We start from the raw sequence: 15,153 nt of genomic DNA on the forward strand, positions 1-15,153 counted from the left end.
GGGAGCCTCCTCCTGATCATTCCTCTGCGCGGGGTCCTGGGCATCTGCCCCAAAGTCCTGCCCGGACAGACCCCCCCCCGAGAAAGAAAGACCCTCCTTCCTTTGCCCATTGATTTAGGGATACAGGCGGGCGCGCAAACACACACACACATTTTCTCATTCTCTCTCCCTCTCTCACAGGCCCCTCCCAGCCTCCATCATCATCATCCTTTTATCCATCCTCCTCCGGAGAAAGCAGCGACAGCCGCCCAAGCGGGCGGGGGAGGCGGGCTGAGACGGACAGAGCGGCCCCTCCCCTCCCTTTCCTTTCCCGGCACCGGGCACCCTCCCCCTCCCGCTCTCGGCTTTGCGCGGTCGCTGCTCCGGGTCCCCAGCTGCTGCTCGGGGAGATCCCAGCCACTACCGCCACTACTACCACCACCACCACCTCTCCCAGCCTTTCCTCCTCATGTCTTGGATCTGCTAGGATCCAGCGCTGGGATCTACCAAGACCGCCGTCCTGCCTACTCACCGCCCCCCCAGATCACCAACACGCCCGCGCTGCCAGGCGAGATTGCTTCCTCTCCCAGCTGGGATCCCTCCATCACCAAAAGGGCTGTCCCTCTCTCTCCACAACCTCCCGCATCCGCCCGCCCGCGCGTCGGTCTCTCCGCCGCTGCCGCCGGCTCTCTCAGCCTCTGGGATGGCTCAGCCGCCGCTGGGAACCCGTCGCTGACTGGGATCTGGCTTCTCCTCGGATCGCTCGCTCTCCATCACCAAGGGGACTCTGCCCACCTCTCTACCAGAGAGCCGCCTCTTCGGGCGCCTCCTTCGCCCTCGCCTGGAAAATCGGCTACCGCGGACAGCGCCCCAGGTAAGGATTCAGTTGCTTTTTGGCCTACCGTGGGGGGGGGGGGGGAGCCGGGGGTGGCGGCAGTAGTACTGGTGGTGGTGGTGGTTATGGAGGCAAAAGCTCTTCCCCGATTCTTGCCTATTGTTCCCCCCCTCAACACCTTCCTCCACTGGCACTCAGCGCTGTGGCAATCGGGAACAGGTTGTCCTGGGGTAATTGATGGAGAAGGTTGGGCAATGGACTCTAGGCAGGGGGCATAGGGAGAGAGCAGGAGGGGAGGGCAAGTCTGTTTGTGTGTGTGTTGCTTGATGGAGGGGGGGATTTCTGGTCTTCTGGGAAGCTCAGGGCAGCAGGCGGCGTTGCTGCCCAGGTGGCCAAGCGCCAAGGCCATCCCCTGTGGGCAGGGCAGCGATTTACAGAGCGGGTGCTTTGTAGCAAGGCTTGGATTTATGCCTGGTGCCAGCCTGCTTGATTTACGCCTGTCCCCAGAGCTAGGCCAGGGAGACAGCTTAATCAGGGGCTCTCACTAGTCCTGTTTCACTTGGCATTTGCAGAGCGGCGGGGGAGGGGGAGTGCAGAGGGGTAAGGAGGAGGCCTGCATCTCTAGGGAGGGCAGCAATGGGGGGACATTAAGGCCTAGCTGGTTCTGATGCGCTCCTCTGCTCCCTCCATCACTCACAACCCTGCTCTACCCTACATTCCTGTCTGGACATGCCTCACCTTCTCCCTCCCTGCGTACTTGGAGAGTGCTTGCCACCCACACGGTGTCTTGGCCAAATGAGTTATTACTCCCTATGAACCCAGAGAAATCTTTTCTTCTTCTTTTTTAAAAAAAGCCCTTGGCTTGAGCAATTTATTGTAGCAGTCTTTTACTATCAGTTCTTTATTTATTGCATCCATATCCCACCTTTCCTGCAAGGAGATCAAGGTTGGCGTATGTGGTGGTTTGCTCCCTCCCCCCTCACAACAACCCTGTGAGGTAGACCGGGTGCAGAGACTGTGACTGGCCCAAGGTCGCTCAGGGAGTTCCATGCATGGCTTAGCGGGGATTTGAACCCAGGTCCTAGTTCTGACGCTCTAACCATTACACCGCACTGGCTCTCTCTGTTGCCGCCATTATTCATCGCATCATTGCAGGGGGTTGGACTAGATGACCCTCGTGGCCCCTTCCAATTCTAGGACAGGCTGGATGGTCATCTGTCATGGATGCTTTAGCTGAGATCCCTGCGTTGCAGGGGGGTTGGACTAGATGACCCTCGGGGTCCCTTCTAACTTTACAATTCTATGATTCCCTGAGGGTAGTGTAGACAAGTCTGGCACTAGGGCCCTTTGCCTTGCAGCACAGCCATCAGATCTAGAAAAGAGGGAGTTTATGTCTGCATGGGGGTCAGCAGAGGTTGCTAACCAGTGGCCGTCCCGACGCTATTTGGATTCCCATCATCCCTGGCCATTGGCCATGTTGACTGGGGCTGAAGGGAGCTGGATTCCCACGGCATCTTGAAGGCCACCCCTGATATCTTAGGGCAGCAGTTGGACCAGATGGTCTTCATCTCACCCTTGACTCCTGTGCTTCTTCAGCCCACAACCACGTTCTTCCTTGTGCCAAGCGCTTTCCCACACACCCCTTCAAAACTGCACGTACGCGTTCGCACGCACACACTCCTCCCTTGAGTCACTGTGGCCAAGAGTTCCCCCTTGATTCTGCCTGTGTTTAGGAAACCGTGGCTATCGTACATCTTAGCCCTCCAGGCAGCTGCAAGCATGCTTCTGGGCACTGACTAGAGGCGGCTCAGCAGAGCTAAGCAAGCATTCACTCAGGGGTGGCTGCATCCCACATCGAAGTGTCACATGAAGACAAATGGCCCGCACTTCAGGGCAGGTTGCAAGCACAGTGGAGACCGTGGACTGGGAACGAGGGGTCAATGCCAACCTGGGATAGGTGGGTACTGACCGATAGCCGCAGACCAGGTACACTGAACGGAGATTAAATTCAAAGGAGTTTTGTTGCGCAGATTTTGGACAGCATAAACTTTCATGGACTAGAGTCCACTTTGCTAGGTACATGAAGTGTATTATCAGTGTGGAATGTATCTATGGATTTATTTGTGTGCGTCTATCGTTTGAGGATAGCACTCCAGGCATTTGAAGAGGTGAACTCTCACGCACGGACGTGCGTGCTGCAACAACTAGGGTTTTTTTTTAAGGTGCCAAAAAAACCTTCCTTGCCTTTGCTTGTAACCAGACTAGCATGGTTGCCTTCAAAATGCATATTTCCTTTGGGATGTTCGGATATGCAGGTATGACTCACTAGTTTCCCCACTGGGTTGAGGTTTCATCTGAAAAGTGGTAAAGCGTATGAGACTTGAGCCAGGAAACCCCTCACTCAAAGGTCACCTCAGCCGTGAGCTCGCTAAACTGGTCTTTCAGTCTGAAATCCCTGAGTCTGTAATATGGGGATAATACTAATCACGTTTGCCCACCATGTATAGTTCTTGGAAAGCTAGCCAAGACAACATCATTGTTGCTATTTTTATTAGTAAGCAACCTCAAAAAAATCATTTGATGAGGTGGATCTTTCCCCCTGTCCCATATTAGTTAGTAATTTGTTAGTAATTTTTTATCACCTTCAAAGGGGGAAAAAAGGAGGAAAAGCTTCGCAATGTAAAATGCAATTAATCATAAGCATAGCATGCAGGCCAGGTGTTACCTAGTAACTTATTACTGTTAGCTTTGTGTGTATAAGTAGGGACAATATCTTGATTCTATGTTGTGGTGGCACGGACTACTTTGGGTTAGATCCCATGCAAAATACATGAATAAAAATTATTGTTAAAAAACCCTCCAGATCTAAAGTGCTAGGTTAAATGCAAAACATTGTCACTCCTGCCTGCCTCCCAGGACGGCTCTTACGAGGATAAATGCGCCAAGGACTGTAAAGCACTTTGCACACAGAAAAGTGGGACAGCAGCCTGATTAATATTAATGGCTGAACGAACCAAGGTGGCAGAAGTAACGGAGAAGCTCTTTGATTGCATTTATTTGTTTCCTGGCAAAGTGCTGATTCCTCCGGTCTCTAAATAGATTCCGGGAGCGGATGTTTCCCAGGGCTCAGCCCTGATCACTTCTGTCTCTTGGGGCTTCAAGGGTAAGGAACTGTCAGTGGCCAGGATGGCACTGTGGAGAAGGAGAAAGAGGAGGAGGAGGAGGGCCAGGGAACTGCTCTGAGCTTCCTTCCAGCAGTGCCTAAACTGGGCAGCTGGAGCTTTGCTGCGAGAGCTTGCCTCCAGCAGCGTCTGGCTGAAACCTTTGGTGGCGTTTCGCGCCCTGGCTTCAGGAGGCGCGGTGCCTTCGCCAAGCGTTGCTTGCCCTGCGCGTGGAGGGCTGCGGGACCCAAGAAAGTGCCGGAAGGGAAGCAGCCGAGGTGCAGCTGGGAGGAGCCTGTTGTGAGGCCTGTCTGTGTGCCCAGGCCCTGTGGCAGAGTGCGTAGCTAGGCAACCGGCTTAGCGGTTGTTGTCAGCTTTTATTAATGCCTGGGTTAATTACCCCGCTGGGGTCAGGAGACAGAGCACCTGTGGGGGAGAAGGCCCCTCTGACAGCTCTGTGCATCCTGCGTGCGTGCGTGCACATGTGCACAAACACACAAGCACACACATAGCAGTTCCCCACAACTCTGACAATTCCAACATGCAAACTGCTCTCTAATCTCAGTCAGGCCAAACTCAGGCCCGACAATGGAAGAAGAGCCCATCCACTCAGTGACTTGCTGCCAGGCAAATGTTCCCATGAGTTTACGCCGCAGAAAACTTTTTCAGCAGGGGGCCGGTCCACTGTCCCTCAGACCTTGTGGGGGGCGCGGACTATATTTTGGAAAAAGAATGAATTCCTACGCCCCACAAATAACCCAGAGAGGCATTTTAAATAAAAGGACACATTCTACTCATGTAAAAACACGCTGATTCCTGGACCGTCTGCAGGCTGGATTTAGAAGGTGATTGGGCCGGATCCGGCCCCCGGGCCTTAGTTTGCCTACTCATGGTTTACGGTGTGAGCCACGTTCCTCCCCTGAGGTTGCTCCGGCTATCTGGTATCCAGAGACATACTGCCCAGTTCTCCCTTTCAGAGGAAATTGAGCCCAGACGCCATAGTCACATCTTGTGGCAGTGAGTTCCATCAGTTCATTTTGTGTTGTGTGGATAAATGTTGTTGTTTGTTTGTTTTGGTCTCTCCTGAATTGACTGCCAGTTCTAATGATAAGAAGGAGGAAGAAAAAAGGTTCTCTTTCTGCCCGCTTTCTCCTCACAGGGCAGAATTTTATAACCCCTTTATTATATTCCCACATGCCACACACAGACACGTGACAAGATTTTTTTTGGGAGGATGGGTCCTCCTCTTCCTCAGCTTCTGTGGTTTCTCCCTATGTTCCACAGCTTTCCTCTCCTCTCCTCTTGTTCTGTACTATTCCAGTTCCAGCCCATAAAAGATATATGAATTTAGGCACCTCCATGTCTAGAACTCACACTGGTAGTCATGGACAATATCATAGTTTGATCCCAATATAATGTACTCTTTTGAACACTGCTCTGTAATTGAAATGTGTGGCACAAAGTTGCTTTTCTTCTTCTTGTTGTTGTTGTTAGACAATTATAATATTATATAATACCATTGTTGTTATCACCTTATAGCATTTTTGAGTTTTAAAACTGGCCCTACCTCACAGGTTTGTTGTAATGAACAGTGAAATAATGTAAGTGAAACGTATGCTGCGTAGACTCCATACATCTGAAGCACATTCTTCCCCTCCCAAGAATTCTGAGAACTTTAGTTTACCCTTCATGGAGCTATAATTCTCAGCACCCTTAATAAGCTACAGTTCCTAGAAGTCTTTGGAGGAAGCCATGTGCTTCAAATGTGCTACAAATGTATGCTGTGTATGCAGAGTTCACTTACATTATGTCAGTATTTGTTACAACAAACTTGTAAGCTAGGCCAGTGCTATCACTAAACTGTATTTGGTGGGGTTTGGGCAGAAGCTGCGGGAGGCTGGTTGTCATAAGATAATACAGTGAATTCATAGCAGAGGTGAAGTTTGAGTAAATCACACTGGAGAAATATTGGCCTTGCACTGAAAAATATGAAGAATGGAAATGTGCTTTACTGGATTTTAAAGCTACAGCTAGACTGTCAAAACATATTTAGTTTTCCCTCCCTTTATATCATTTGACTTTTTATTGATTCCATTTAGGCGCAACAAGTGAATATTGTTACCTCGCAATAATAGCAATGCTTAGATTTGTGCAAATAAGTCATGACAACATTTCGATTCTAAAGTTTTATGTTGCTGCATAGACTGTTTTGGGCTGGAGCCGTGTTCCAGTCTGTAATTCCTGCTTCTGAAGGGGAAGTCTCCCTTATGTATCTTTTTTCCCAACTCCAAAAATCTGTTTCACAAGTCAACATGTGGAGATTCTCAGGCAGTTGTGTGAAAGCCCTTGCTGTGTGAGAGAGTTTGTGCGTATCTCACAAAACACCGGCATTAAGAAAAGGATTGACCAGGTCATCTTCCACTGCCTCCTAAAAGCAGACACAGGGAACCATGGTTAGAAGAAAACCAACAGCTGTTTGTAGGGACATGGGAGATTGCTTTATAAAACCAGACACAGGGAACCATGGTTAGAAGAAACCAACAGCTGTGTGTAGGGACATGGGAGATTGCTTTATAAAAGCAGACACAGGGAACCATGGTTAGAAGAAAACCAACAGCTATGTGTAGGGACATGGGAGATTGCTTTATAAAAGCAGACACAGGGAACCATGGTTAGAAGAAACCAACAGCTGTGTGTAGGGACATGGGAGATTGCTTTATAAAAGCAGACACAGGGAACCATGGTTAGAAGAAAACCAACAGCTATGTGTAGGGACATGGGAGATTGCTTTATAAAAGCAGACACAGGGAACCATGGTTAGAAGAAAACCAACAGCTGTGTGTAGGCTTTACAACAGTTTCAGACTATTGGTCCATCTAACTACTGTTGACACTGATTGGCAGTGGCTTTCAAGGGTTTCTGGCAAGATAAGTTTCCCCAGCCTTACCTAGAACTGCTAGCGGTGTGGCCGAGGGAGAGGGGGATGGCCTGTGAAGATGTCAAGGGTCAGAAAGAGAGGTCTGGAGGGCCACAGAGGCGGTTTTAAGGTAGTGACCAGTGTGGTTGCGCTGGGCACCATGCTGTGGAAACGAGCTCCAAATTTCAGCGTTGCAAAGGGCACTGCTGAAATTTGAGAGCCTAAGAAGAAGAAGAGTTTGGATTTGATATCCTGCTTTATCACCACCCAAAGGAGTCTCAAAGTGGCTAACATTCTCCTTTCCCTTCCTCCCCCACAACAAACACTATGTGAGGTGAGTGGGGCTGAGAGACTTCAGAGAAGTGTGACTGGCCCAAGGTCACCCAGCAGCTGCATGTGGAGGAGCGGGGAAGCAAACCCGGTTCCCCAGATTACGACTCTACCGCTCTTAACCACTACACCACACTGGCTCTCCTAAGGCCTACCACTGAAGGCTGCATGTGGCCCCAGGCCCTGAGCTCCTCCACCACAAAATTAGGAGGACAGTGGGACAGGTGGTAACACCAGCAAGGAGGAACAGCCAGGTCAGGCGCTTTCTGGGGTGTTGGCTGGGGTAGGTGCCCACCAGCAGTGACCCTTGGCTCTTGCCTGGCACTCTTCCTTGGCAGTGAGTCAGATACCTTTTCTGTTCCTGATGAAGACATTTCCAGCCTAAACCTTTCTGACCCTTTGTCTTTTGTTCTGTGTCATTTCCCTTTTGTTCTGCTGATCTTTGTCGCCACACCGCAGCCCTTGCTGTAATAATAACCACAGCAGGAGTTTGCCGGATGTTAAAGAGCATTTGGCCACCCTGCCCCTTGCTGGGGCTTATTTCATGTGCGTGGCAGATCATACCATAGAAGTTGCTTCCTTGCCGCAAAGAAAGGGAAACAAGCGGCTACATTTCAGGTTGCAGGAAAGTTCTGAATCTCGTTTTGAACAGTCGCCCGGTTGGTGTTGCGGAAGATTTCAGACATAAAGGAAGACAGGAGAGAAGGACAAGGGAGCAAGGCTGCATATGTGATGAATTGTTTATCTGTCAGTGGCATAGATGGCCTTGGAATAGGGTTCAGCACAAAGTCCACCCTGACAATTTTTAACATAGCCTTGATTATATAGTTGTAGGGGTGTGTGTGTGTGTGTGCAGTGAAGAGCACTCCGGAGTTCTGTAGGAGCTAAAACGTGAAATTATTGATCTACCAACAACAGCCTGCAACTTGCCGCTGTAATCAGCCTCCTTAACAGACAATTGGAAGGTAGCCTACATAACATCAATTTTTAACAGCGTAGCAAGGGCAAAGCTAGAAAATTACAAGCCTGTCAACTTAATGCCTTTCCTTGGGTAAGCTAGAATTATAGATAAACAAGCCTTGCTGATGAAGGATCAGCATGGCTTTTGGGGAAAAAAGACCCGCCTCAACAACCTTTTAGCATTTGCTGCAAATGTCAGTATGGATGTAGGCAGCAGTGATCAAGGAGACAAGAGGTACCTCGGTTTCCCTCACAATTGTTTGTGATGAGGTCCCTCTCCCAAATGCTCATGAGTGAACTCTATGGTCATAGGACAAGAGCCAGACCCTCCATTTGTGTATGTTTGTTATTTGTTACCCTATTGTTGTTTTTCATTCGGGAGCCAAAAGTGACTTGGAAAGTAATTTAGAACAAGCATCCGCCAACGAACCATAATAAAACAAGGCAATAAAATTGACAGCAGCAGTAAAATGAATACAATCACAGCAGCAGGAAGGTTCTAGAGGCAACAAAATGTTGAGTAAAAATCAGTGCAAGTGAGTGTAAAGTCATATTGAGGCAAATGTCTCTGTGTGTGAGAGAGAGGGGAGGGGAGAGAGAGAGACTTGCAGTGACTGACCATGACCCTCAGTAAACATGAACAAGGCAAATTCCATGCTTAGGAAAGAACCTGGGATAGCTCAGTTGAGACGCTTAATCTCATGGTTGTGAGTTCAAGCCCCATGTTGGGCAAAATATTCCTGGACCAGATGACCCATTTGGATCCTTCCAGCTCTACAATTCTACAATACTATAACTGCGAAGGTAAGGGATGCGGGTGGCGCTGTGGGTTAAACCACAGAGCCTAGGACTTGCTGATCAGAAGGTCAGCAGTTCGAATTCCCGCAACGGGGTGAGCTCCCATTGTTTGGTCCCAGCCAACCTAGCAGTTCAAAAGCACGTCAAAGTGCAATAAGATAAATAGGTACCGCTCCGGCAGAAAGGTAAACGGCGTTTCCGTGTACTGCTCTGGTTCGCCAGTCACGCTGGCCACATGACCCGGAAGCTGTACGCTGGCTCCCTCGGCCAATAAACGAGATGAGCACCGCAACCCCAGAGTTGGCCATGACTAGACCTAATGGTCAGGGGTCCCCTTACCTTTACCTATAACTGTGAAGGCAGCTACCCATATTGCGGCGCATTTTACATAAATCCATTATGAGTTTGCATTCCGGTCACCCCTCTCTCAGTAAAAGAAAATGATTTGTTGTTGTTGTTGTTGTTGTTGTTGTTTACCTGCCCTTCAGCCTAAGATCCCAGGACAGATTACAATGTTAACATATACAGAGCTGGAAAAGATGCAGAATAGCACGATCAAAATGACCAAGGGGCTACAGACTCTTCCCTGCAAATGTCTGGAGCTTTTTGGTTTAGACAATAAAATATGGCTGGGGGTGGAGGAGGGCGTGATACGATGGGAAACGATAAAATAGTGGAAGACGTGGATGGTCGGATTTTCCTCTCCCTCTTTCGTAACTGCCTGAGACCTTGGGGAACCGTTGCTGCAGCTCAAAGGAGACGCATTCGGCTCCATGAATCAGTAGCCTGACTCACTCGAAGGCAGCTTCACGGGGGTCAGATCATTCGGTTACCTTTTTAAACTTGCTCCAGTAACGCTTTCGCACACCCAACGAAGCTGTGAGGAGAATAATAAGAGGATGAACGCTGCTTTGCTCCTTCAGTAAAAAGAAAAAAGAACCCCCAAAAGGTGTAGCGTCGTGTTTTCTAGCCTGGGAAACAGGGTTTCTTTTAAGGCAGGGATGGGGAGTCCTTCAAAGGCCCTTGGCCAGCCAGCATGGTCAGTAGTCAAGGAGGAGGTTGGGAACTGTAGCCCACCAACATCTAGAGCAGCGGTTCTCAACCTGTGGGTCCCCAGATGTTGTTGGACTACAACTCCCAACCTCCCTGAGCTCTGGCCTTGCTAGCTAGGGGTGATGTAGTTCAACAACATCTGGGGACCCACAGGCTGAGAAAGGCTGATCTAGAGCAGTGTTCCCCAACCTTGGGTCTCCAGCTGTTTTTGGACTACAATTCCCATCATCCTTGACCACGGTCTTGCTAGCGAGGGATGATGGGAGTTGTAGTCCAAAAACAGCTGGAAGCCCAAGGTTGGGGAACACTGATCTAGAGGGTCCCACTGGTTTCTGCGTCATTGCTTCAAGGCCATGCTGGTGCTCCCATTGAGCGTCAAAATCAAGTGATGGCGCCAGACCGGGATGAGCTATCCCAGAATGCAATGGTGTGGTTTTCTGCCAGTGCTGTTGTGGAACCCCAGAACTGCTTTTCACAGCAGGAGCAAAGGGCATCGCCCGCCTGCCAGAGTGGTATTTGACAGAGCAGTAAGCTTGGGGTGAGTTGAAGGACAGCTCTGGCATGGGGCACCATCCTTTGATGAGCAGGCTAGGCTCAGTGGGTGAAGAGCTCAAAGTCATCTTGAAGGGGCATATTACAATATAATTGTTCTATTATTATCCCAAAAGGGGAGGTTTCTACACCAACCAGAAGGGCATGCTTAAATGTTACAGTGCAAATGGGCCTCTCGTTGGAATGTCTAGCTTGGGCAGATAGAGATAAGGAACAAGGATTTATTGTAATACCAGGATGAGGGAGGTTGCAGGAAGGAGGGAGAAAAGACCAAGACCTTACATGGTAATAGGAACTTATTATAAGTTTCGATTTCCCAGAAATCAGGTGGTTTACAAGAAATCAGGTGACTTACAAGAGATCAGGTGGTATTCTATTCTGCAAATCTATATAGAGGGGATGCACCCTGACTGAGTGTGCAGGTTGCGTACTGATCGCCCTGTACTTTTGTTTTGCATATGCACTTCAAATAAAAATCCTGTTAATAACCTGCAAGGACGTTTTGCCACTTTGTGTGAATCTGTGCTCCGGGGACCCAATAGCAGATATGTGTGGTCCTTCAATCTGTTGAACTTCATGGCTGATCAGGGCTGGGAAGACAGGTCTCCCGGGCCCAGAAGCAGCTTGCGAGGTGGGGCAGCGGCACTATTCCTGGCAGGTGGGTGGCTGTCACTTGCAAGGGATGGAGGCTGGCACAGTGCAAATGCCCCGGCAGCCTCAACCGGCGTGTTTGCACCAGGCTGCCTCACTCCTCCCCTCTCCCTCCTGGAAGGCAACAGTGACCTTTGCCAATTCACAATTCCATGACTGTCAGCTGACCCGAACTGTTCTTTGCAGGGCATTTTGCTGTGTCCTGCTGCTTTTTGTGTGCCTATGTACGTATTTATATATATCGCCATATCTATCTTTCTGCGTACATATCTATATCGTCTATAACCTTCACTGTACTCGTTTCGGTGCCCTCTAAAATCATTTTTGTTCAGGCAAGCTTACCCAGACAGGCAGAAATTGGCATGTATTTTAATCTGTTTCCCGCTTGGTTGGTTGAATTTAATTATATTTTGAATTTTTTTAAATATCTGTTTTTAATGTCCTTTTTGCCAATTTAATGTTCTTGTTGTTGTTGTTGTTGCTGCTGCTGCTGTTAATGTTGCTGTTTATAAACCGCTTAGGAGTTTGCTTACAATCAACAAGCAGATAAGAAATATTCAGTGGAAGTCTGCTAAATACAACCAGTCAAAACAGTGTAAAATAACAAAAGCACAAAATGCCCATCAATTACATTGTGCGCATGTTTGATATGCCGGCTAGTCCTGTGGCACAGAAACAGAAAAATCAAGCCACCCTTGTCTCTCACCTAGGGTGCGCATACACCGCTTCTGTGACTGGGTGGCGTTGGCTTCACGCGCACCACACATTTAAAGCACATCGCTTCCCTCCAAGGAATCATGGGAACTGTAGTTTATCCCTCCCAGAGCTATGATTCCCAGCAAACTACAGTTCCCAGGATTCTTTTGAGGAAGTCCCGTGCTTTGCATGTATGTGGTGTCCACCATCTAAGAAATAAAGTACAGTGGTACCTTGGGTTACATATGCTTCAGGTTACATATGCTTCAGGTTACACACTCCGCTAACCCAGAAATAGTACCTCGGGTTAAGAACTTTGCTTCAGGATGAAAACAGAAATCGTGCTCTGGCGGCGCAGCAGCAGCAGGAGGCCCCATAGGCTAAAGTGGTGCTTCAGGTTAAGAACAGTTTCAGGTTAAGTACGGACCTCCGGAACGAATTAAGTACTTAACCTGAGGTACCACTGTAAATATAATACGGAAATAAATAATATTTAACATTTTTGCACTTTTACAGTAACAGACTTTTCTGGGTGGGAGGTGTTTCTGAGGCTTTTGCCTCATATTTTGAAGTTCCCAGGACCAATCTTTGGAATCTCCAGCTTCATAAACACACACACGTATCCACATTCTCAGGCAGCACAGCTTTAGAAGACCACCCTCTGCCCTACCAGCCTTTAGAGCTGTCTGTCACAGCTAAGACAGGACTGGACTAGGTGGATCAATGGTGTCAATCCATAGTGAGCAGCTTTGTGTGTGTACATGTGTTTTGTGTCCAGAAAGGAATCCCTGCTAGCTTCAATGAAAAGGAACGCTTGCCTCTCGTTATTCATTTCCTAAACCGAGGATTTATATCCGCCCCCCTTTCGCTGTAGAAATTGTGCTCAGGGCGGCTGGCAACACTTTACGAGTTCCAACAGGAATTAGAAAATTAGCGACACAATGCAACGAATGAAAATAAAAGCTCGCAGAGGTTAAATCTCTCCAGAATCACAAGGGGACAAAGCAATATCATCTGCTCTGTCTCAGTAATTGTCAGGTAAGAATGTTGTAAGCAGAGGTGTCGTTTATTTTTGATACGCGAGAAACACACCACTGGTCATCTCGCTTACCAGTAGCAAGGGAAACAGAATGAGTCTTGCATGAGTGCCAAGAGATTTCCTCCAAGCTGGAGGAAATCTTACGGGGGGGGCACTTTCAGATGAACTTCAACGGAGAGCACTAATGTGGTGTAGTGCACAGGTCTCCAACTGCTGGATTGGGACCTAGGAGTGGGTCATGACCTGATCCAAGGTGGGTTGTTGCACTTCCACCATGTAGACAAACAGTAAAAGATTAAGACATGTGTCCACAAATACATGCTTGGGTTGAAAGTGGATCCTCAGCCTGAAAAAGCTGAAGATACCTGATGTAGTGGATATAGGAGAACTGTACAGTGGTACCTTGGGTTACATACGCTTCAGCTTACAGACTGTGCTAACCCACAAATAGTGCTTCAGGTTAAGAACTTAGCTTCAGGATGAGAACAGAAATTGTGCTCCGGCGGCGCGGCGGCAGCAGGAGGCCCCATTAGCTAAAGTGGTGCTTCAGGTTAAGAACAGTTTCAGGTTAAGAACAGACCTCCAGAATGAATTAAGTACTTAACCAGAGGTACCACTGTATTCAGATTCCCATTTGGCCTCAAAGCCGATTAGTTGACTTTGGACCAATTGCAAGCCCTCAGCATAACCTACCGTACTTCACAGTGTTGTGAGAGTAAAGTACTCACCCAGCTACACTGTCTTGAGCTACTTTCAAGAAGGACACTATATACATTAATCAAGAAAAGAAATATTGGAAGCAGTGGCGTGTGGTCAGTGGACATGGGGGACCAGGCTAGTCCCCTAAATCAGGCACGGCCAACAGGTAGATCGTGATCACTGGACATCTGTGGTAGATCACTAGTAGATCACTGGCTCCCCCGCCCTAAAGAAGCTCAACAACTTCGCCTCCCTTAAAAAAGCGGGCTTTCCTTTCCTCCTCCTCTCTAAAAAAAGCCCAACAACTTTGACCAAAAAGGGGGTAGGTCACTGCCAGTTTTTAACTCTCTGAATAGATCGCAGTCTCTTGGGAGTTGGCCACCCCTGCTCTAAATGTTCCCCTGACACCTCCTTCCCAAAGCCCAGGAAGCTTCTGACCAGCTTAGGGAGAGAGGCACGCTGCGCATGCATGCAAAGTCAGGACGTCATGACCTCACGTGTGCAATGTCCCCCCACCCCACAATCTCCCCTTGCAAGCTGGCGCCTCTGACCCTAACTCAGGGGTCAGCAAGGTTTACCTTGCCTGGGCCGGTTCATTCCAGTGAAAATCCCTCCATGTGCGTGAGCGTGTCTGCGCAGACATGCACAGACACAATTTCCAGCACCGCGGAAGCGAGCCCCCATCCCACACTGGTTTAGTGCCACGTGTAGGGACTCACAATCCCTGTGGGCTGCTTGTGGCCCATGGGCCTTAGGTTGCTGACCCCTGCCCTAACTGTTCCCCTACAAAAAATTTCACCGCGGGTGTTAGGAGCAATGTACCGATGGATTTTCATGAGGATCAAAAAGTGAACAAATCGCAAAATGCTGCAGAAATGTAGAGGACAGAGTTTAAGATTGGAAGAACGAGAAAAGGAGAGACAGCGAAATCGGTAGATCCATCCATCCCTAATTACCACTGAGCCACACAGCTCGTGGTCAAAGACATCACCTGCAGCAAGTTTGCTAGAATATTGCAGCAGGCAGCTGCAGGGGGGTGTCGGGCCAGAATTCCTCCCCCTCGCCTAGCCCTATTGACCGGCAGGCAGGGATGGCATTGGTAACCCCACACCATATATTGAGAACAAATTGTTTGTGGGGAAAGAGCGCAAGGCATTACATTATCCGAAGGAGGTCTTGAATGAGGAAGATCTTCCCGCGCTCAATTCACAATTGGCTCGGACTCATCCGCCTGAGTCAAGCCATCAATGGCTGCACGTGTAATTGCAGAATGCACTGACTAATGTTTGCAGACAGTGCCTTGTGCAATCTGAAATGCCTTTGGGTGCCGGGGATGTCACAGAAAGCCTGCAATAATATAGAATAACATGCAAAGTGCGGGTACATTCCTTAGAACTGTCTCCAGGTGTGTTGAAAGGGACCTGGGAAAGGGATACAACACAAATGAATCCGGGGTGCAGGGAAGCTTTGGAGATCTGTTAGA

General features: G+C 48.9%; 1 protein-coding gene across 1 annotated transcript in view; it reads left to right on the forward strand.

The window, feature by feature from the left end:
* Nucleotides 1–342: 342 nt before the first annotated feature.
* Nucleotides 343–15,153, forward strand: part of GABBR1 (gamma-aminobutyric acid type B receptor subunit 1) — a 172,705-nt gene continuing 157,894 nt past the window's right edge. The window contains exon 1 of the mRNA XM_082209305.1: nt 343–853. The gene's annotated coding sequence lies outside the window, so the exon portion shown is untranslated. The remainder of the gene's footprint in view (nt 854–15,153) is intronic.

The sequence above is a fragment of the Podarcis vaucheri genome (assembly GCF_965113315.1).
Source record: "Podarcis vaucheri genome assembly, chromosome: 2".
NCBI lineage: Eukaryota > Metazoa > Chordata > Lepidosauria > Squamata > Lacertidae > Podarcis > Podarcis vaucheri.